The sequence below is a fragment of the Prionailurus viverrinus genome, chromosome C1 (assembly GCF_022837055.1).
Source record: "Prionailurus viverrinus isolate Anna chromosome C1, UM_Priviv_1.0, whole genome shotgun sequence".
In the NCBI taxonomy this organism is placed as follows: Eukaryota; Metazoa; Chordata; class Mammalia; order Carnivora; family Felidae; genus Prionailurus; species Prionailurus viverrinus.
The window spans coordinates 81,724,628-81,749,009 of NC_062568.1; the positions used below are offsets into that span (position 1 = coordinate 81,724,628).

At 39.0% G+C, this 24,382-nt stretch overlaps 1 protein-coding gene across 21 annotated transcripts in view; it reads left to right on the forward strand.

Annotated features, from left to right (window-relative positions):
* The first annotated feature begins 6,370 nt into the window (after window positions 1–6,370).
* GTDC1 (glycosyltransferase like domain containing 1) overlaps window positions 6,371–24,382 on the forward strand; it is a 404,727-nt gene continuing 386,715 nt past the window's right edge. For 10 of the 21 annotated variants that reach the window (XR_007154565.1, XR_007154566.1, XR_007154567.1 and 7 more), the window contains exons 1-2: window positions 7,657–9,528; window positions 11,047–11,133. The gene's annotated coding sequence lies outside the window, so the exon portion shown is untranslated. The other 11 variants (XM_047869465.1, XM_047869480.1, XM_047869484.1 and 8 more) reach the window with 8 other exon arrangements.

Genomic DNA, 24,382 nt, shown 5'->3' on the forward strand with positions numbered 1-24,382 from the left:
GCTCTCAGCTTTCACATAGTTCTTTTCATGTTCAAAGTGCTTGACAAACATTAATTAAATCACTGGCAGTCAAATTAGATAAATATGTTCTCTGTATGTGCATAGCTGTACCTTCCATGCGCACAGTATTCTAAATCACATCACTGCAGATCAAACACTTTTTTGCCATCTGAACTTGGTTGGCTGACACCGATTCCAAGCAACAGATAATTGCTAGAAGGGCTAATCATGAAGAGAGATTATGTAAGCTTTCTTTGCTTTTAAATAAAAACATGAATTTATCCTTGATAAAAGGTACAGGGTGAACTGCAGTGTAAAATTCTTCTGTCTCTGGGCCAGAAAGTAACAATGACAAAGCAAATTCCTTGCATTATATTGTTGGAATAGCTAAACTGTAATTTAAAGAGATCATTTCATCAACAGAGAGTACATTTCATATTTCCTGGGCTACTAATGTTTTTGGCCTCTTTAGCACCAAAAACAAGAAGGCTTTTCAGGCTAAGCATGGTGTTGATTTCAGCAATATGGTAATTGTTCATTAATGCTAGGAATCCTTGGTCACTACTGACTTGAGAATTTGCTGGCATTTGGGCCAGCAAATTAAACATGATTATTTTTAGAATAACTTGCACTTTTTTTTCCTTCATTGAATTTAATGAAGCTTTCCAAACCATCCCAAGAGAGTAACTGCTCCCAATGGACCCTCAAACAAAGTATATGCCAAATAAAAAAGAGTGCTAATAACATTCCATCTTTGAATAACACCTAATGAATTAACACACTCTACTCACCTGCACAGACAATTGGGAAAAGGCATGCACGTGCATGTGTAGAAACATCTTAGCCAGAATCAGGCTAGGTTTCCTTGAGATGCTTAAACTGCATAACTATGAATGGAGAGGACTTCAATTTCTCCTTCCATTCTATCAAACTAGTCTAGTTTGTTTCCGGGGGGAAGAAACTACTTGTTAATTGTCTTGAAATTTGCTGAAACTTGCTTGCAATTTGCTGAAAAAAAGAACATTTAGTTCAACCAAGTTGTCTTTTTGGACAGACTGTGAAAGTATTACTTGGAGTCGGAATAGCTGTTCATGTGGATCTCACAGAATGGTATTTGTTTCTCTTTTATAGAAGTGCCAACATATATGCCTATAAGCTTAAAATCTGAGACTCTTCTTCGTTACTGAGGGAAACCTGGAGTTCAGTGGGGTTACGTGATATGCTCAAGGTAACACTCACAGCCCACATGGTCTAAACATGACAGATGGCAACAGGAAACCATAACTGATACGGTTTTGCATCTGCTTTAGTGTTCCTTGTCCCTACTATTAGACTCTTGCCATATCCCAGGAGTAAGAGTGAGCTTTTTCTGATATTTAGAGTAGACAGTCATCGATGGGGACTGACTTTCGGCCCAGAAAAACTTTTTAGATATATCCCTATGGTATAAATTTCTTCTTCCTTTAGTATTGAGACAAAATATTGGACCTGGCTGGGGATGTTTAAATGGCTTTAAAAGTTTAATAGTATTCCAAATGTAAAAGGCCTTAAAAGGCAAATAAGATAAAATGTGTATATTTTGAGTTGTACTACTTCTATTTATTTATTTATTTATTTATTTATGGAAGGGGAAGTGTAGAGGGAGAGAGGGAGAGAGAGAGAGAATCCCAAGCAGGCTCCACACTCAGTGTGGAGCCCAATGCAGGGCTTGCTTCCATAACCCTGGGATCGTGACCTCAGCAAAAATCAAGAGTTGTATGCTCAACCGACTGAGCCACCCAGGCACCCCTGATTTGTATTGATTTTTACAGTCAGAGTTCACTGCCTTCATTTCATCACTTCTTAACACCCCACCCTGTGAAAACTCTTCTCTTGGAGGTTACACATGAAATCTTTCTTGTTAATGGTACTAGCTTTTACTTAGTGTTTATTTTCCTTGACCTTTTTGCTGTATTTGACACAGTAGACTCTCCCCAACCAACACCATTTACCACCCTATATAAATACCCAATAGTTGATTTCATTGACATTTTTGTCTTCTTTGCTAACCGTGCCATCAAACATGTCCTCCTTACATCATCTCCTGCTTGGATTATCACGCAGGCTTCTGTCTGGTCTTCCAGGTTGTTATCTCTCTCTTCTCTAATCCATAATTTCAGAGTGACTAATCTTCCAAATATCTACAGTTTAATCTGAACTTAAAATTCCTTCTTCCCTACAGGGCCCTACTTTTCTCTCCTGTTTCATCTCCTTTGCTTTCCTCTTGGCTCTTTCCATTCCAGAAACACTTGCCTTTTCTAGTCTCAAAGACACTATGCTTGATCCCTCCTTAGGGCTCTGCGCTAGTTTACTCTGCCTGAACTTCTCTTCTCCAGATCATTCCACAACTGGTTATTCCTTTCATTCAAGTCCTTGTTTAAAATTTCCTCAGAAAGATCTAACCAGTTTGATCTCTCTAACCAAACTGATCTCTCTACTCAGTTCGATGCCTTTACGTTTAATTTCATTCAGAACAATTATTACAATTTGGTAGCTGCGTATTCATTTGCTCCTCTCTGTCTCTCCCAAATAGAGTGTATACTCCCTGAGATCGGGAGATTTTTATTTTATTGCTTTCCCTCCAGAAACTAGAACTTAAAGAGTCACGAAAATCTGTTGAATGAAGAACACTAGAGGTTGTATCATTCCTAATCCATTCAACACTATACCCTCCTATTTCTATATAAGCACACTGACCAGTCCCCACAGGTTGTTGTCACTCTCCACAGAATTTACTTTCTATTGTGTCACATGTGTCCACCTTTTTTCTCCAACCAGATGATAAGCTTCTGAAAGGGAGAGGCCTTTTTATACTTTTCCAGCCCTCCAGGCCTAGCAGAGTGCTGAGCAGCATTTGGTATGTATTTAGCAAACACTTATTGATTTATTTCTGACTGTAACATTATATACTGCACCACTGAGCACTTTTACATCAGTAAGTCTGAAACGGAAATAAAAATAGGTCGACCATAAAACACCAGCATAAGGCCTATGACAGGGTGAGAGCTTTCTTTCTTACTTTCTAATTCAATTGAGTAGCAAACTAAAGTTTTCTGGAATGAGGATGTGATGAATAGGAAAGCTTACCTTGGGAAAATTTCTTCCTTCTCTAGCAATTGGAGGCTGATCACCCTTTGAGCACCCTCTGAGTGCTGATCACCTTCCAACTCCAATGTGCTCAGGTCAATGTATACCGTTACTGACTCTTGCCATAATCCTAAAGTCACCTTGGACTTTTTACTGTTCTTTGATCCCTGTATACATACTCACTGAACTCACGTCTTTTCCTTAGTTGTCTTTGTGACTAACATTTCTTTTAAAACCCCACCTGCTACTTCAAAAGTTATGGTCTCATGTCTTGTCTTCAACCTTCTCTCCTGTCAAAGCCACCCAGAATGATCTCCTATTGGATCAAGTCTAAATTTCTCAGGCTCAAATTCAGGCCTTCTGTGAATGATTCTACCTTGTCATTTCAGCTTGGTTTTCTATTGTTTCTAAAAGGAGCTTCCTGTTCTAATTCATCTGATCTCCTAACTTTTCCCCATTCTTAGTTTGCTTGTTTTCTTCCCTGTACCTTTGTTCAAACAATTTTCTTTATGCCAATCCAAATTCTACATTTCCTTTTTTTTATTTAAAAAAATTTTTTTTAAACGTTTATTTATTTTTGAGACAGAGAGAGACAGAGCATGAGTGGGGGAGGGTCAGAGAGAGAGAGGGAGACACAGAATCTGAAATAGGCTCCAGGCTCTCCACTGTCAGCACAGAGCCCGACATGGGGCTCGAACTCACGGACCATGAGATCATGACCTGAGCTGAAGTCGGACACTTAACCGACTGAGCCACCCAGGCGCCCCTCCTTTTTTTTTGTTTGTTTGTTTTTTGTTTTTTGTTTTGGTCCTTTTAAGAGATCTTCCCTTGATTTACATGGATAATTTTCAATTTAAGATTTGGACTTTATGATTGGATCCATGGTTAGTAATGGTGAATTGTTTATTGTTTCATATTTCACCTCCCCAGTAATACCATAATTTTCTTTTTAAATAAGGTTTTTTTTTTTTCTTTTTCTTTTTGAGAGAGAGTGAGCATGTGTAAGTGAGAGTAGGGGAGGGGCAGAGGGAGAGGGACAGAGAGAATCTTAAGCAGACTTCACACTCAGCACAGAGCCCAACACGGGGCTTGCTCTCAAGACTGTGAGATGGTGGCCTGAGCCGAAATCAATAGTCAGACACTTAACCAACTGAGCCATCCAGGTGCCCCTGTAGTTTTCCTGACAATAGGGACTTCATAATATCTACAATCACTCACAGCTCTTGGCACCTCCTCGGATGAATGTGTTTGGCTGGGACGTGGCTCCACAGGCCTGTCCAGAATTGCCTGGTTTACAAAGATGAACCCTGAGCAGGTGAGATAGAGTTTGTGAAATAGGAATCCTTGAAGCCAGTGGCACAAAGATGGCCTCTAAGAGCAATACCTTCCTAGTTAATGTCAAGTCCAATTTCAATTTCATACATCACTCAGACCATGTAGGCAAAACTGCAAAGGCAAAGACTTCTGATGTTGAATAGCTTTATGTAATTGGTAAGTATTAGCCAGATGCTGGCAGGTATGTGAGACAAGAGATCCAAACCTGAATACTGACTGGCTTTGTTTCCAATGAATCTGGGTAATATTGAGCAAGTAATTTACCCTCTTGGGGCTTCAGTTCTTCATCTGTAAAACGAAAGGATTAGACTCCAGGTGATATTAAGGACTAGATAATTCAATTATAAAATTACATGATTCTATTTCCAAAGCAATGGAATGGAGACCACAGCCTTTAGAGTTTTTCATATACTTGTTCTCTGTGATAGGATTTATTAGTTTTGTGTGTACTTAGCAACCCAGCTTTCAGCTTTTGGCATTTACACTTTTCCTTTTCCCAATTTGTGATAAAGTAGAGGGACAGATGGTTTATTAGGCTTTCAAATGCTTGCAATGCTGTTGTTCAATTCAACAATGGTTTTAAACTTTGAAGGTCCACATAGAGCCTGGATTTTGTTTAGAAGGGAAGATAGTTTTAACTCTTCAATTTAAGGATAATAACGTTTACTCCCATATTTTAAAACAACATGTGGATGTAACTCCAAAGGCCTAATCAGTTTCCTTCATTTCTTAACTCATTTCCACATCACACCCTAACTCTTCCAAGTTGCAGTTTTGAAAATGAAGTTACCAGACTTCCAGTTACATGTGCATGTTTTGCCTTCTCCTGACTCACTTAACCCACAAGCTCCTTCCAAATACAAAACCCTTTAATTCAGAAACACAGAAATTTAAATGTGGAAGGGACAAATTCCTCATTTTATAGGTAAGAAAACAAAAGGTTCTGGTGCTCTTTCTACTATGTATTTTATCAAAAAGTGAGGTTAGGTTGGAGGGAAAAACATCTAAAATTTGTGAATTCTAAGCTCCAATAGAAAATTTCATTCTTTTAAATTTAAGTGTCAATACATTACCCCAAAGAGAAAGTAGAGACAACTAAGCAACTCAAAGGTCACCACTGCTATCTCCTTGCTTTGTGCTTTGAATTCGTCAGTGACTCTCTTCGTGTAAGTGTGGACAAGCAATGGTTGAATACCCAAAATGCATCCTAAGTGTGTGGAGGAGTCAGAACAGAAAAGATGGACAAAATGTAAGCAAAGGAAAGTGTGAGCCTGCCAAGAGGTTCCGAGAGCGGACCACAGGGAGGGAAATGAGGACGCGTAGGCGAAGCAGATGCAGCCAAAGGGGTGCAAACTGCGGCGCAGGTACAGGTTGGCAGGGAAGGGGCCGGGTAACTGCTGGGGTCCTGAGGTCCTGAGGCTCCAGCAAGCCAGTAAGAGGGACGGAGACGGGGAAGAGGAACCGGCACAAAAACTGCAGGAGGAAGCCGAGGCCGACCTAGTGAGCAGCGAAGACCTTCCAGAAGAAAAGAGAAGGCGCCAATGCGAGCTTAGAACGATACTAGGGGGTTAGGGAAAGAGTACGAAAAAGCTGAAGAGGCAGAGAGGGGTGCTGATGAGAGATGGAAAGGGCGCGCAGGGAGGTGGGAAGTGAAGCGAAGCCTTCGGGTAGTGGGCAGGTGAGAAGAAGAGCGGGGGCTGTGAGCTGAGGTGGGCCGGTGCGCGCAGGCGGGACCCGACGCTGACTCAGGGACCCCGAGCCCTCGGCGTCCAAACCGCGCGGGTGGGGGGGGGGGGGAGGGGGGGGCGGAGCCTTGAGAGCGTGGGCGGGCCAAAGGGCGGGGCCTGCGCCTGACGCGCCTCGAGGCCGCAGCGGCCGCAGGCCGGGAGGGGCGGCGGCAGCGGCGGCGGCCGCGGGGGAGGGGCACGGCGTCAGCGCGTCGCCGGCTGGGCCGCGCCGGTGGCCAGGAGGGAGAGACAAGGAGGAGGAGGAGGAGGAGGTGAGTAGGCTCCGGGCTGGGGAGCCGCGCGGCCCGGCGGGGAGGCGGGGAGCGCGGCCCCTCCCCTTCCCTCCCCGACGCCCGCCTCGCGGGGCCGCGCGGCGCGGAGTTCCCAGAGGGGCAGCGGCGGCGGCAGCGGCGGCGGCGGCGGCGGCGGCGGCGGCGCGAGGAGTTGGGGGTGGGGGGGGCGGAGCTGAGGGCCGCGCGGGCGGTGCGCTTCTCGAGCGCACGCGCTGCGCTCCTGGTGCCGTGATCCGCGTCGCGCCCGGAGCGGGGCACACGGGCTGCTGCGTTGCAATCCTGCACGCTGGCCATTTTGTGATTTAATTTTTTTGAGTTCTGCGCTTCGTGCGTGCCAGGTTCCCGCGGCCCGGCGCGCCGCCGCCACCTTCTCGAACTGCAGGCGAGGGGCGGGTGGGGGCGCGTTACGTCCCCGCGGGGAGAAGGGAGGCCGGGTTCCCGGGGTTGGCCTGAGTAGGCGGAGGGGCCTCCTGCAGATCCAGAGGCTGCCGGGCCGGGTCCCTTGCGACGCCCGGCCCCAGGCCTTCCTGAAGGGAACCTTTGCGCCTGGCCCCTCTATCGCCCTCACTTTCTTGCTTTCGTCAGCCCCTCTCCCTCTCGGCCAGTTGAAACGAAAGACCTCATTCGCCCGTTACCCCTTCCCTCCAGTGAGGATCCGGCGTGTACTTATTTTGATCGGGAGCCGGGCTAAGTGTTCTGGTGGAAAGGTTCTCTTAATCTAAGTCTTGTAAATCCAGCCATGTACTCTACAATGAAGTTGCAGTGCTCCACAATTTAACCTTTAGGCTCCAGGGAGTGCGCGCGCTTTCTCCCTGCCTCTCGCTCTCTCTCTGTCTCTCTCTCAAATACAACTTTTAGAGTCTTCTGAGAACTGTAAGCATTAGATTATCTTTGAGATAATTCTTAAGTTAGCGCCTTCGGGCAGCTCGATGGGAGGTTCAAAGAGAAGGCTTTACACTTTTTCCTCCACCTGTATCACCGTCTGAAATGGAAAACGTTGACTTGACGGTGATTTTCCACCAAGAGGTGGGTTTCACAATGCAGCCCCCGAGTGCTGTGGCTCACCTTGGTTGTTTGGTGCTACCTCTGAAGTTGATTTTAAAGCCCAATGTAGTGGTCAGATAAAGGAGTTGCTGAAAAGAAGGTCAGAATAATTCAGTAGAGCCATTTTATTGCATTCTGTTAACCTGTTTAAGTAAGCTAAAGCGTGGCAGGAGTTTCACCTAGGAACCCACGTACCAAGTGCTATGGTGAATTTTAATGCATTCCAGGTCTGATGTGGAATAGATTCTCCTTAGCTCTTTTATTGTATATTTTCCTTAGGATCTTGTATTTAATGAAACAGTTTGAGTATGGAGGGTTGGAGGAGTACGTTTTGAATCATGAGACTTTCTTTGACAAACTTGTAAACTAAGTGGCTAAAATATGAACCATGATACTGAGATAAAAATAAGAAACTGAATTTTTGGCATTATCAGTTTGAGAAGTTGACTTCTTTACTCCTGTTTTGAAACCCTGTTGACATTTTAATCTTATGTACTACAGAAGTACAGAATTTTCTGTTTGTAAGGGACTTTCGCAGTTTAATCCAAACCCATTATTTCACAGGGAGAAATTAAAGTTTCTTGAAGATATTTAACAACAGTTAAATAGAACTGGTTGGCTTAATGAACTGAAATGAACACTTAAGTATACAGTTTAGACCTCTCCGATGAATACTCTTGTGCCAAAATTTGTTTTGAATATGTTATCTTAAGAAAAGCCTAGTAATTACTAAATTTTCTTTTTTCTTTTTTCCTGTTTTGAGTATATGCCTTAGTATGCCTTAGTTTATGATTTGGACCCATTAGATACAAATGACAAATTATGTATAGTTGGGAAATGTTACATTCCATCAGTTGAAATAGTACTTTCCAGTTTGTTTGAAATTAGTAATTATTTTCACTCTAAGAACGTTTGTTCATATTCTTGTTTCAGATAGTCTGTTTCAATTCTAGGAGAGTGGCAGTTCAAGATCCTCATATATAAGACTCTGGTGTATGTAATCTTGATATCGATGAGGAAGAAAGGTGCTATACGCATGTAGTAATTGAATTCCAGTTCCCGAGCCAACATCACTTTTCTTGGTGGGCCTCAGATGCAGAGGTCCTGAAGTCCTGGCTAAGGCAGGGTGAATTCTTTGCATATGCACCACAGTGTTTAGGCATTTAGCAAATACTTTTTGGTAAATACTTGTGTACACTTTACCTGGTGACCAGGTCTTATTCTTTCTGTGTAAGCCTCGTGTCTAGTGCTTGTGGTCATTTTGGGCTCAATCAAACTTAAGGGAGCCAAGTGCCTGGAAGTCATGAATCATGATATTGTAAACTTGAAATCATTCCATTTCCATATACGTGCTGAATCAAATATTCTATTAAGTTAAATTCCAGTATTGGAAGAGGTAGCAGGTATCAAATATTTTAGAAAAATTGGGGGGACAAACTTAACATTGAGAATTTTATTCTTTTAACATGTTACTCACTGTGAAGTTGGGGAAAAGGAGCATTATTTAAATTTTTTGATAGGTCACCCAGTAGAGCTGAAGTAATGTGAATTTTCTAGTGAAATTTTCCACTGGAGCAAAGTTTGACAGCCATCTATTGAGTGACCCTCTAATTGTTACCGTAGGCCACATTTTAAAGTTTTGGTTTCACTTTATAAGGATAAACATTTTTCAGCATATAAGGATAAACCTTTTTAAGGAGCATGACTTTTGGAGTCCAGACTACCTTGGCAGGCTGTCCTGAAATGATGTATTAAATGGTTTCAGGCTGTATTCGATACGGCATTCTGGTGATACAGTAAAAACAAAAGAACAAAAAACCCGAAAAACTCACTGTATTTTCTTTTTTTCTTAGGCTTATCTCTTCTTTCTTTAATAGATCAGAATAGTGTGTTTTGTTTATTTAAAATAAAAATTGAGGAAAAGTTTCAAGCATTTCTTTTGGGAAGTACCACCACTCCACCCTTTGAATAGCTTTGGAAAATAATGTTTGAGCAAATGCAAGGTCAGTTCCTTCCAGTGAGTCCTATTTGAATATGTAGAGCCATATAAATGATAGCCTTCACAGGGATAACATTTTTGTACTACGTGTATTGTTTTCTATGACTCTATTACTGAAAACATTTGTATAGTACAGTAGGGCAGTATTTAATGTATAGGAAGCAAATCTTTCACATGTATCATTGCTGGTTCTTTTGCTAGTCCCAGTCTGTGTGTTCTATCCACTGCAAGTTCTATCCCTTCGACCCAGTTTTTACATTGCTTTTTAAGACTGAAAATACAGGGGTGCCTGAGTGGCTCAGTCAGTTAAGTGTCTGATTTCCACTCAGGTCATGATCTCATGGTTCATGGGTTCAAGCCCCACATCAGGCTCTGTGCTGACAGTTCAGATTCTGGAGCCTACTTCGGATTCTGTGTCTCCCTCTCTCTGTGCATTCTCCACTCATTCTCTCTCACTTGCTCTCAAAATAATAAATAAACGTTAAAAAAAAAAAAAGACTTAAAATACATTAAGACCTCCATCCACTTCCAGATGTGTGATCTGGACTTACTCCGGTGCCCTGAGCGTTCATTGTTCACAGAAGTATGGTATCTCACTGTACCGTTGGCATATGTGCAGTTTGACCATGAAACTCTCATTTTAAAAAACACATTACTCATCAAGAGTTTTGAAAGACATAGCATAAACATTTAATGAGGTGTGTGTGAGGCATCTAGAATATTTCAATGTAGGTTTAGGTGGAATTAGGGTATGGATTCATTAATCAGTAAGAATTAGGAAGACTAATCCTTTCTTGCTACACTTTAAGTTCATACTTAAGTCATTTAAATAGATGAGTGTTTTGTTTTTGAGTATTTATTTTTAAAAGTAACCAGAGAAGCAATTCCACAGCCTTTCTTTAGTAAGTGTTAAATTGTCCATAGAGTTGATATGTTTTCTGGTGTTGTTTCTTTTTGTACACCAGATCCCTTGTGGACCTGAAACCTTGCCTTAAGCCTGCTTAAGAACTCTAACCTCTTGGTCATCTGCCTCTCCTTGCTATATCTCCTATTCCTCTCCTGGACTTGGGACCTGTTCTTGTCCACAGGCAGATGGTTGGGGCTCTATTTCAACCGAGGCAGAACTTGCAGAGCCAAGATACTGTGATACTGCCTCTGGGATTTGAACTTACTGGATTGACGCCTTGGATACTGAGGACAGGCTAGCTGAGAGCTGGGCTCTTTGGCTATTACGATTTGGGCCCATTTTGAGGGTCAGCTTTTCATTTGCATCAGGCTCTAGAACACCCTAGACTTCATCCAGTCATTACTTAGATCCCTTTCCTGATTATACCTGTTGGATTCTTTGCCTTCTTAGTTGACTCATGTAATGGGTGATTTATATCCCCCATTTTCAGTGGTAGCTATTTTTAAGTATTTGATAGTCTACCCATGTCTTCTCTCAGTTTTGAACTTTCATTTGACCAAGTAGCTGTTGTATTTTCCCATGGCACATTTGTTTATGATCTGTCTTTCCTTCTAGATTATGTGTACCCCGAGTGTTGAAACTGAATCTGTGCTCTTCCTGGTGGTGTTCTCAGCACTCAGTACAGTGCCTGGCAAATAGCAGGTGATAAATAAATATTGATTAATATAAAATTCATCCTAGCAGTAAGTTTGTTGTCAGTATGGGAAATCAGTGTCCGTATAGAAATTTAGAATTCATACAAGAAGTTTAGACATTTCATTACCATCATTAGTACTACAGAGTCTGTATATTTTAAATTATAAGCATATCCATATAAAAAAATACCTTGGCAGGGCATTTATTTAAGAAGAAAAGGTGTATAATTTTTGCTATGCATTTTAAGGTATTGCATGTTTCAGTTTTTCTTGAGTTTGATTAATATATATGTAATATTTTTTACACATTGAAGTTTTATGGCACTATAAAGAAGTGAGTTTAATGGTCCTCTTTTTGTTCATTAGTAATTGTATACTAAAGAGTAAATTCTCATTAAAAGGCCCTTAAATGCCTGCTCATAAAAAGAGAGACCTCTTTGATTTTGTTCTCCATACAGTCGTGGTTATTGTTTTGAGGCAGGTCACCAAACTCTTTAGTAGTGTAAACCGTTAAGTTGGTTTCAGAACAGTAGTCAGTCATGTATTGAATACCCAAATTACCATGTCTTCAGACAGTAATGCAAACACTCTCTATTAAAAAGGTAATGACCATAACTTTTTTTGTAGAATTTCTCGTGCTAATTTTTTAAAGAGGACTTTTGAACTAAATTTCCTGTGAAGGCCAACATCTCATACTTTCAATGATAGTGGAGTATATGTGTATGTGTAGAGAGGCGGGGGGGAGATGGTATTTTTGGTAGTGGTATTTTTAAGTGGACAGTTTACTAATTATGGTGAGGTAACATTTTACAACTCTAAAAGGAAAACTTCAATTATCTGAATGAAATTAGGTACATGAAATTAATTCAGATAAATGGGGGAATCCTTAGTGTAAATGATGCATGTCAAGAGACATGACCTCAATCTTGTTTTTTTGTTTTTTGTTTTTTTTTTTCTATATATGTCAGCTGCTTTTACATTACTAGATTGTGATTTTTTTTGGTGATGGGAGGAGGTAAAGTTTGCTGTGTAGTTTTTTGTTTTTATCCTTTGCCACAAAGGGAATCCAGAATGTGGTATTCTATGAGAAGTGTAATTCTCATCTCTCGCCTGTGCTGCCCTGCCCTTTTAGGTGGTATACCATAGCCTTCCATTTTGTCACCTTCCTGTCAAATGTCAAATGTGTTTGTGGAATACACATACAGTTTGTTTGAGAATACAGTTTGTTTGAAATTAAAGCCACACCCCTCTATCCAATCACAAGATGTTTATCCTTCCCAAAAGCTGAGTTACAAGAAGTTAAGATGAATTGAGCTGGGTAAACCTTAATTCCTTCCCTGTCCCCCGTAAGGTTTAATATGAAGCAGTATCTTATGATGTAGGACCTTAAAATAGAAACAAACACTGGGGCATAACCCCTGGCTTTTATGGATCCTTATTTGAAATGAAAATTTTGCTGATTGATTAGAGTTTAGGAATGCTTTAGGAAACTGATTTCTGCTGTTGTTTATTAAGTGTGCAGCACTCTTGGGCTCCTGGCATCTGAAAGCTATTGTGTAAAGAGTGGACAGCCTCTGTAGCTGTGATGACATTTTTCTCTAGGCATTCTTTTGTTTTGGTTTTGAACAGAGATAGGGTTATCTCAGCTATGGAGATGTGTGTAGAAATTTTACTTCTCTTTTCAACATTACCTGTTGACATTTTACCTAAAGCACCTGTGGACATTTTTTATTTTCATTCTTTATTTTCAGCAGGTAGCTGCTTCCTTTTTGCCTCTAGGTCTTTGAGATACAAGATGATTCATATCTTGATTACCTTGGGTAAAGTGGATATGATATCAGCAAGTTCTGTATCCAGACCTTGTGAACAATTCCTAGGTCATTGCCTGAGACCTTCTTAAATATATGCAGGCAGTGTGATTGAAGAGCTTAGGCTTCAGGGTCAGTCGAAACTGATTTTGACCCTGTACCATTTATGAACAGCATATCTTTGGGGAAAGTTAGCTACTTTTCTGGGTTTCAGTTTCCTCAGAATAATCTTACCTGTATTGATTTATTGTCATATACAGATAAGTGTTTAATGGTGTGAGTTAGTTCATCATCTACCTAGATCATTTTAAAAGGAAGTAGGTTTTGTTCTATTTGAAGACAGAGATAATCAAATTAGTAAGAATCTTTTCAAATAGAGGTCTTGCTCATTTGAATTTAAAACTATGTAAGATTCTTGCAACAGTCAATCTATTTATATACTCAGGGTACACTGATATGTGACAGAGAGAGGTAGAATATGTAGCATACTTTTGAATTAAGACAGACTTGGATTTGTCTATAGGTGATCTAGCACTTGGGTAACCTTTGGGAAGGGAACTTTACTTTCTTGACTCAGTTTTCATCTGTAAAATGGGTAATAAAAGTGTAAAGAATAATAAAGGGTGAAAAAGGATAATATGTTGTTGTAAAGACTTCAGAGAGGAAGTATGCAAAATACTTAGTAATGCCTGAATCCATAAATACTGTAGTTGTTATTGTGACCTCAGACAAATGACTTCCCCTCTCTCTACTTCAGGTTTCCTCATCTGTAGCATGAGTATATCAGAGAACTAGTAGAATTATTATGAGGATTTAATGAGATAATACATGTAAGCGCTCATTTCATGTTAATTGGTGTTACATTGTTTGGTTTCCAAATGAGTAGGACCAATTTTGAATTAAAATGAAAGAATTTGTACAGATATTTAATATAATTCTTATGTTGCGGGATATTTATTATCAATTTGGGGATGGCAACTTATCATTTATAGCTTTCATTGTTTCCTTAAGACAACAGTTCTCAGACTGTGATATGTAGACCCATGGGGGTTGCCAAGAGCCTTTTAGGGGGTCTGTGAGGTTAAAACTTTTTTCATAGTAATACTGACTTCTTGCTGTTCCCATTGCTTTGACATTTGCCTCACTGATACTAAAACAATGGTGGGTAAAACTGTGGGCATCTTAGTAGATATTAAATGGCAGTGGCATCAAACTGTACTAGTAATCATTGTATTCTTTATTACCATGCTTTCCCAGTAAAAAAACAAAACAGAAAAGCCAGTTTCACTGAATAATGTCCTTGATGAAGCAGTAAAAAAAATTTTTTTATTAAATCTTCATCCCTGAGTACACTTTGTTTTAATACTCTTTTTGTGATGAGATAGGAAATACGCAAAAAACATTGCTGCTGCGTATGCAGAGTACATTGGTTGGCTCAAGGAAAAACCCTTCTATGATTTTTTTGAGTTTCAAGCTGAATTAATCGTATTTTTCATGAAACATCACTTTTACTTGTAATAATGACTACCAAACTATGATTATTTAGATTTAGATATTTGGCAATCATTTTCTTGAAAATGAACAAAGTAAGCCTGTCACTTGGGGGAAAACAACTGGTAATACTTGTTGCCAATGATAAAATTTGAGCTTTCAAGTGAAAATTAAAATTTTGGAGAACTTGTATCACCTGCTGTGCCCTTGTCAGCTTCCCAGTACTTAAAGACTTTTCTGATGAGATGGGTAATGATATTAATGAATCTGCGTTTTTGCTGTGGTATTAATTAGTTAATTATGTCAAGATTTGGAATATAAACAAATGCAAGGAGCTGATATTTTCAAAGTGATCAGCATTACAAAATTATTGGTAAAAAACCCTTATAAAAAGCAAGTAACAGGGATGTCTGGGTGGCTCAGTTAAGTGTCAGACTCTTGATCTCTACTCAGGTCATGATGTCACTATTGGTGAGATTCATCCCTGCATCGGGCTCTGTTGACAGGTGTAGTCTGCTTGGGATTGTCTGTCTCCGTTTCTCTCTCTCTCTGTCTCTCTCTCTCTTTCTCTCTCTCAAAAATAAATAAAACATTAAAAAATAAAAGCAAGTGACAGAATACAAAGAGTTTATGTGATAATAGGATCCATGTTATAGATAACCTTCAAACTCCAGCTTGTCAAGTTTTGGTGTAGTATCAAAGAACAACATTCATAATTATTTGAAAAGGCAATTCATATTAACGTTAATTCCTTTTTTATTGAAATCAAAACAACATATCACAACAGATTGAACATAGAAGAAGATAGGAGAATTCATCTTCTATTAAATTAGAAAGAAATTTCCTATTTTTTTAAAGGAAAGTAATTTTTCATAAAGGCTGTCATATTACATATGCCATTGAAATTTTAAAATGAATTAATACTTAAACTTTTCTCATTTAATTTCTAATATAGTAAACATTGACAATTCTAACTCACATTAACAAAAAGTCGAGAATTCTCAATTTTTGAGAACACAAAGGAGTTCTGATACTAAAAAGTTTGAACTGTTCCCTAAAGGGAAGGAGACTAGATTCATCAAAAGATTAAAGTTCTGAAGTTTTACTCTTTTGAGTGTTCCTTTGGAATATGGACTATATGCCTCTACTTTATTTTTCTGGATTTGAGGGTATGTTGCTGGACTTCTGGGTCATTCCCCAAGTGGGCAGAGGGTTCCTGTATGTGTTATTGAAGAAGATTTTCCTTTTATTTAAGGTTGGTGCTACCTATATGCTATTCACAATTGAGATAAGGTTAATGGTCATTTCAGTCAGCCTATTCATTTTTGATACAAACTGTTTTGTTTGTGTTAGAGCTATTCATGCAGGTTTCAGAATTGTTCAGCATGGCAGTCTATTTCAAAGTTGTAGTGAAATTCACTGCTAAAAATAAACTGCCATTTTCTCTGAAGTCTTTACATGAGGCTAATCTGTTCTGCTATAAAGTCTTCCTGACATTTCATAGCTGTTTTCTAGTATAGTCAGTCTACAACTTATTTGTGATTATTTGCAGCAATATAGTATAAATTACAGATGGGTTCTATGCCATTAATAGTATGGGCATAGCTTCATTGTGGACTATTGGCATGTTTCTTTGGGGAATTATATTCTCACTGGTAGAAGTCTAGCCAAATACATTTCTCCATTTTAGTGGCTCAGTGGCAGGAACCCCCCGCCCACTTTTCCCTTACGGTAGAAATGGGATTGTTAAAGCTTTGGTAGAAGGAAGAGAGACATTCTGAGGCAGTGCTCAAGAAACACAGATACTTTGAGCTCCCCAAGTGAGTAAAGGGTAATTGTTAACACGCTCAGGTGAAGCAGGTGTAGAAACTTGGGGCTAATTGGCAATGATGAAAGGAAAAAGAAGGGATGTTCTGAATGCTGCTTGGGAATGAGATATTCCCTTTTTAGGGCAGTTGCTAAAAAATAAGAGATGCCTTAACGTGGGTAGTTCTAGGTTGGGAAATCCATTTATATAGAATTTTTTTTTGTTGTTGTGCTCCTATATTTGGTTATTGTATGAACTGAGCTCAAGAAACAATGACAAGCCGGTTGGAAAGGTTGAACTCATGGATTTATAGGCCAGAGGTGTGAATGTAAAAGGAAATGAAGTCCAGGGGCATTTATGAACAGGAGGAGTAGTGGAAGCCAGGAAAATGTTGCAGTATGCAGATTGTCCACAGGGGCCCTGAATAAATTCATGTTACAGAGTGGTTGTTAGAGCAGGGGTAAAACTGGCTATCAGCCAGCAGAAATCTGTGATTGACTGCTGTGACTCACAGCCTACTGTCCTAGGATCTCTGGCAGGAAATAGAGAATTTTAAGACTGGTATGCAGTGCAGGAAGCCTGTTATGGAGAATGGTTGACATAACGCAGAAATCGAGAACTAGGAGAACTTAGAGATATGGGAGAGGCCAGTGTTGGAGAGGAATTTCATTTGAAGCTGAGCTCCTTGTCTTCTTCTTGTCCAAGGGCAATGTTGACCCCTTGGATTGAGGCTAGGCTGAGCCAAAGTGGAAAGCAAAGTAACTATAGCTGTCTGCACTGGAGTGACAGGCTTGCCCAGAAATATTTGTTAAACAAATTGATGAAGGTATGGCAAGGGAACAGCTGGGTCATTGAACACAGGTTCTTCATGCAACAGATACCAGGTGTCCTATTTCCTACCTACTCGATATCCTCAGGTCAGGGGTTGGCGGACTTTTTCTTTAAAGCACCAGAGAGTAGATGTATTCATCTTTATGGGTCATGTGGTCTGTGTTGCGCCTACTTAAGTTTGCCATTGTAGCATGGAAGCAGCCATAGAGAAGTACATAAGTGAATGAGTAGCTATGCTTCCACTAAAATGGAAGGAGACTGAAGTTTGTATTTCATGTAATTTCACATGTCACAAAACACTAACCTTTTTTAAAAAACTTTTTTCAACCATTTAAAAATATAAAATCTGTTCTCAGGTCATGGCTGTATGAGCATAGGCAGTGGGCTAAATTTTGGCCCATGGGCTCTAGTTTGCCGATCCTGGTTGTAGTCAGAGAAATCACTATCAGTTATGATGCTGAAAGCTTAGCGTTACTGAAGTAGATATTCTCTAGGACAATGCTGTTGGTGACACTGTCTTGTTTTATAGGTGACACTGATGATAAAAATCCGTTCAAGAATTTAGATGTGACATCTGCAGCAGGTTCAGATCTCTCAGCTATAAGACAAACTGGATACTTCATAAAGATTTTCATCTGTTATGCACAGAGCCAAAATCCGTTACTGAAATTGTCTGGGTGAGCAGCCTGCTGGGTCCAGTGATGACGCACTAGTAGACAAAGAAGTTGAAAAAGAAGGATGGCATATTCTTTGGATGACTGGCAGAGTGTGACACCAGTATGGCATCAAGCCCTACTATGATTCCAAGGACTTCATGACTAAATAAAAATTGTTTTTTTTTTTTTTTTTTTTTTGGTGGAGGTAGTCGGAGTAAATTTAATTCTTACTTGGGGAGTGTGTAATGTATTATCATTTCATAATGATACATGGTAATTGCTTTGGTAAACTATGAAGATTCTGTCCATTTACGGAACTTACGTAGTTATCACCTTTTAGTATTGGGTTCTTTTACTTCAAGGGAAATAGAGTAAAGAAGAACATCTACTTAGGCTAAAAAAATTAACCTAAGAAGGTTAATTTAAAGACTGTCATTATTATAAGAAAGTTTTTGCTTTGGGGCATTCTTGAAATTTTGCTCTCCCCCAGCATGCATAAAATATGTTTCTGTTTGCAAAAAGCTATTGTACCCAGAACTTTCTAAGAAAACATCCTTTTGCATAGGCTTTTGAACTCCTTAGGGGTAGAAAATCAGTCTATAATATTAGGGGCAAAGAACAGTTGAATTAAAAAATTAATATCTTTAGATCTATTAACTAAATTCATTTAAAATGATTAGTGAACAGATGTGGATTGGAAATAACCCTGTGTTTTCTAGAACCATTAAATCACAAGAAAACTGGAACATCAAAGTATTCTCTGAAACAAATCAGTATTTTATTTTGTTAGAGACCCTGCTTTTGGCATGTATCTGTTTATTCCAGTAGTAGAGGATTTGAAAGCAGTGCTACCAAATGAAGTGGGTGGATTCTTAATGTTGAATCCCATTTTTTTTTTTCAGTGAATCTTCAACATTTTTTTCATTTTAGCATTCAACAAAAACTCTGGCATCCCAGAATATAAAACATAGATTCATGCAGCTCATCTACAAACAGAAAAAGATTCCCTCATGACTTACCTTGAAAGCTGTTCAGGGCATATACTATTCAGGGCATATACTGTTTTATTCAAGGCATATACTCTTGAATTTGTCAGTATGCCACGGCTACTACTGCATGTTTTTGGTCAGAGTGCAGTGCAACCAACAGCCGTCCTGCTAGGAAGAAGATCTGTGGTTGCTGAATAGTCGAAGTTACACACATCTAATTTACAAGTCAGATTAGAGATCAGAATCCTATGATAGCTTTATGTGGAATTGATTTCATTTCATGGTTTTTAAAGGTGTTTTTCATCGAAGCAATGCCTATAACTGAAAGGTGTGTTGTAGCATTTGAATGCTTTAAACTTTTGAATCTGGAATGAAAAGGATGTTCTTATAGATGTTCAGATCCTGGAACTCAGGGATTTTGAAGTAAAATGCTCTTGTCATTCATTTATTGTGCCATAATTAAACTGCCCTGTGTTATTGTCATTAATATTTGGAAAACTTGGCCATTTTCAAATATGAGGCACTTTAGGAAAGACTGTTGTATGTGTGTGTTTGTGTTTAAAGCAGCAAACTACTTTTACCTTATAAATAAGATACATGTAATAAAAATTATGTGGGTTTAACATTGATAACACATTTGAATCAGGAATTCATTGTGGTCTTCTGAAAAACTATGAGAGGGAGGGGACAATAACCAGAGCATTTTGTATATTGCAATTTTTTTTTTTCTAAAGCAAACTTTTATCAAAATATACAGAAGAGTGGATACATGTAGCTTGATAGGTTTCAGTTACTCTTAATTCACCTGTTCTTATTGAAATTGAGAAGACCTCATAAAAGTATAAAAAAGTGGTTCATTGCAAAAAGGATAGTGGTATTGCTTGGAATTTGAGAATGTAGTGGCAAGAAAATATCTGTGTTAATCTTTTATATGGTTTTTGAGATAATAATTCATTTGAATATAATCAGGAGAAGAAGAAAATCCAGGTGTTTAAAACTAGTTTCGCATCAGTGGTCAGAAGGATATTTTGTTTATCCTCCCCCACATCCCATACTCATGTGATAAGTTCTTATGAATTGATTTCTGAGATGACAAAACATTAGAAATTGCAGGGTTTTGAGAATTCATCAATTACATCTTTTTGTCCACTGTTTTATGTAGGACCTGTTTGTTGATGATATTTATAGGGTATGAGGAAGGCAATGATTCTGGCTTTTGTGGATTTCAAAAAAGACTTTGAAGAAAAAGATTAATGGAAAGTTAGGATGTAATAGGCATACATTATTGTGTTAATTACTGTCTTAATTTTAGTAAAGCAGTGACAGTTTAGGTGCATCCTTCCACTACTGCCTTGCCCCCTAACTTCATAATCCCCTGGCTAAAGCTGCTTTTTGTTAAGGCAAGTGACATAATTTTATGAATGGAGAAAATGAGGCTATTCTAGACATTGGGAAATTAGTGGAATGTAAAGGGAGAAAGAGATTGTAAATGTGATACGTAACAAGATCATAGACTAGCACTCTATTTTTGGATTGACGGGTGGTATCCATGCAATAGAGTGGTTTATTATGTACTATTTATTTAAAGCTTCCTGTTTAGTAGGTATCGACTAAGATACTTTGCAAAAGTTTTAATTCGTTCTGCAACCTTGAAAGCAAGTGCAATTATCCTAATTTCCTGATGAAAAACCTAAGGGGTATACACAAGGTCTTAGAAGTAAAGATCCAGAGTCCCACATTGCGTCTCATTTTATAGAGGCCTTTTCTCTCCAGTCGTTGTCTGATAAATGAAGAAATAAAGTAATCTGAAAGGCCAGCATACAGTATGGAAAGATTTTAGGATTAGTGTCTTTTAACATAAATACCTTCATGTTGGTGTTGCAGAAGGATGTTGGAGCCTCCTTGGAAAGTAGGGAGATAGTACATTTGCGAATACTGTATCTGGACTCTAGAACTTCTCCAACTAATGGGTTACCAGTTAATATAGTACTGTATAGCTGTGTTTTCAGATGTAAGTGATGCCATGATACAAAATCTATAAATGAAAGGTCGGTCGGTGATAATGAGCTGCCACAGTAACATATGTCATAAGCTAGATTAGATCAACTTCGAATAGAATGTATACAAAAATGCTTGAAAGAGGGTTGGTTTAAAAAGTCTGATTACAGTCTAGGGTGACTACCAGTTTGGGGTGTGGGAATAACCGTGGAAAAACAGTGTCACAAAGCCCATTAAAATGAGAACTGTAGATGTCTACAGCCTTTACAAGTAGAGCTATACTGCCTATAACAAAACATCATCTCCTTGGAAGGACACATTCAGTCACTTGGTTAGGAACAGTGCCTTAGCAGTATTTTTTTTTTTTTTTTGAATGTTTAATTTTGAGAGAGAGGCAGAGAGACAGGGAGATAGAGAATCTGAAGCAGTCTTGAGGCTCTGAGCTGTCAGCACAGAGCCCTATGTGGGGCTCGAACTTGAAATGGCAAGATCATGACCTGAGCGAAAGTCAGATGCTTAACAGCTGAGCCACCCAGGTGCCCCTTAGCAGCACTGTTTTTAAGTGTAAAAGACAACTGTGTGAAAGGGCTTTCAAGTCTAAATATCCAACTATGTTTTTTCAGGTATAGAGTAAATGATAAGGAATCTTTGACTTTGTCATTCATTGGTCCTTTAGGAGGAGTGAAGTGAGCAAACAACAAAAAACAAAAAACACAGCCAAGGTGGCAGCATGGTCAAGTGGCTTAAATATGAGTACTTTGGCACCTTGGTGAAGGATGTGGTATTGGAGACAGGAAAAAAATGTTGAAATTATTGAACTCAAGATGCTAGAATGCAAAATAATTATTTTAATTACTTGAAAATACAGGGGAAAAAAGCAAACAAATCCCACGAAGGGTAAGATTTAAGGAGAGACAGTCAAGAGTGAAGTGGTTGTATGATATTCCTAGACAGAGTTTTTACTCAAAAAAGGAGAAAAATTGATGAGAGAAATCAGGAAAAGGGATTTCGAAATAGGTGTTACAGAAATAGGGAAGTACGCTCCTCCAAGATTGCTAGGAGGCAGAGAAAACATTGGATAAGTAGAAGAGTGATCATAAACACGACGTTGAATTCATACTTTATAGTAGTCAAAAGTGACCACCTGTTTTAGGTCATGATCTCCCAATAAAAGACCTGCTGATTGGTCTCATTCATTCTGTGAATGCTTATGGATGTTTCTGTGGGCTAAAATTATCCATGTAGCCTTGTGACAGTGGGTAAACATGGATTTGGATTTGGGTTTTAGAGTCTGATTTAGGCTGTAAGTTTGTTAAGATTATTACCAATATATTTTCAGCTTTTACTAAGAGATTATATTTTACATTAGCTGGCTATCCTTGACATTGTTCAGAAGTAAGATTCCAGATGTGATTTAAATCAACTTTATTGAATGTAATTTGTATACAAAAATACAGTCATTTTAAAATGTATAATTAATGAACTTTGACAGTGTATCTACCCATGTAACTACTCCCTTCCCCCCATTCAAGACACAGAACATTTTAACATCCTCCAAAACTTCCCTTATGCCTTTTTCAGTCAGTTCTTCCCTCTCCTTGAAGACAACTTCTGTTCCGATTTCTATTTTCCTTAGATTAGGAAGTTTGTTCTTGAAGTTTACATGGAGACATAGAGCATGTACTGTTTTGTATCTGGCTTCTTTTCCTCAATATAGTGGTTTTGAGATTTATCCTTACTATTGTATGTATTAGTGGTTCATTTTGTTTTACTGCTGAGTAATACTCTGTTTTGCCACAATTCGTTTATCTATTCTGTTAATAGACATTTGATTTTCTTTTCCCCCCTCTGGTTTTTGGCTATTGTGAGTAAAGCTGCTATAAACAGGATTCTTGTATAATTCTTTTTGTGGACAATATATTTTAATTTCTTTGGATTAAATACCTCAGAGTGGAATTGTTCTGTTATAGGACTGGTGTATGTTTTAATTTCAGAAGTGTATATATAATCTTATATGTATAACTTTTACAACATCACACCAGTCTCAGCATGCATTTTTAGTTCAAATCTGTAAATCTCTGTGCTTTGTACTACTTATGGATACTGGTTTGTACTAAATGATTTCTCTAACCAGAGAAGTTTCAGAATGATTCTTCATGTAATAATTGAAATTTAGTAAATAGTCTTATGATATATCTATTTTTTTAAAAATCATAAGTTACAGTATATCTAACATTAACTTAAATAGATGTGTAATTGTCAACTTGGTTTGTTGTGTAAAATTTTAAATTTGGTAGGCAGCAGATGTTTGGATTTGAAAGTGAGCATTCTCCATTTTATGCAGTGGCTCTTCATTGAATGTAAATATATTTAAATGAGATGTTTGACATAGGAATACTATACTAATCTACTAAGGTAACATTTGTATGACCCAATGAGGAATCTTTTTCTTTTTTCTTGATGCTTTCAGTCAATAGCGTCCCCCTCCTTTTTTGGTAAATCTTTATTTCACATGGAGTTGCTTAAAATGAAGGGTCCCTTATATTAGGTAAGCAGTAGTTGCATTGTAGGGGAATTGCACCTCCAAAAACAGGATGGTGATCAGGATTTGTTTCAGGATTTTAGCTAAAGCTCCAAAGCTGAAAATAAAAGTTAATAAGTATCCTTGCATTCTAAGGACGGATATGGGACTTAGTAAAGGAGAATAGAACTGCAGCACCCACTTCCCATATATAACAAATTAGAAAAGAGGGGAATATTACAAGTGTCATTCAGACGAGGAATTGTTTGTTGGAGTTAGTTTGTGACATTTCCGTTTTTCCCCAAAAGGACCTTCTGTTTCCAGCCCAGAATTTGGGTATGTCTGCCAGAAGTGTAGATTGGTATTTAACATCTTGTCTGGATATTTAATGACCTACAGAATCTTGTGTCTTTTACTGCATTGGCACCTTCCAGAGAGTTCTTGAAGGAGAATGATAATATGTTTTCCAGAGTTTGGAGCATTCCTGAACATAGACTTCTTTCTAGAGTGGAGGAGGGTAACCGGAGCCAGTGACGTGACATTTTGAGTGAGAGGGCAGTAATGGAAAGAGGTGATCTTTGTCCATCTGGTGGAAAGAAACCATGAGGAGTGTGTGTGTGTGTGTGTGTGTGTGTGTGTGTGTGTGTGTGTACGTACACCAAGTGGACACCATGGAAGTAACCAGGCTTGAGTTGTCTTGGTGGTTGCTGTCAGGGAGAGCTTGCCATACGATGGGACAGTGCTTAGGATGGTTAAAAGGTCAGCCTGAGAATCCATCCCTCAGTCAAGGTGCCATGCAGGGTGGAGGAGACAGCCTTTTATGTTTGCTGTAACTTACAGCCACTCTGCTGTGCAGACCTGAAGTGTACTGTCTAAAGCGGGTGCCTTTTAGAATGAGAGAAGGTTCTATCAATGATTCCATAAGGGTAACAGATCATCCTGCTTCATGGCCATCCAGTAAATCCCCAGGGAGGTAGGCACCCAGGGCATTTGTCCTTCTTCCTCTGCCTATCCTGATTTGTGGGAACTAGAAAGTTGAGGGAGGAAGTGGAGAAAATGGAAAGAGCTAGAAAGAATATTGAAAAAGACAGCTATGCTCTTTCTCTTCGCTGGCCTGAGGTTGAGGTGGGGTTGTGTGGATAAGATACAAAGTTG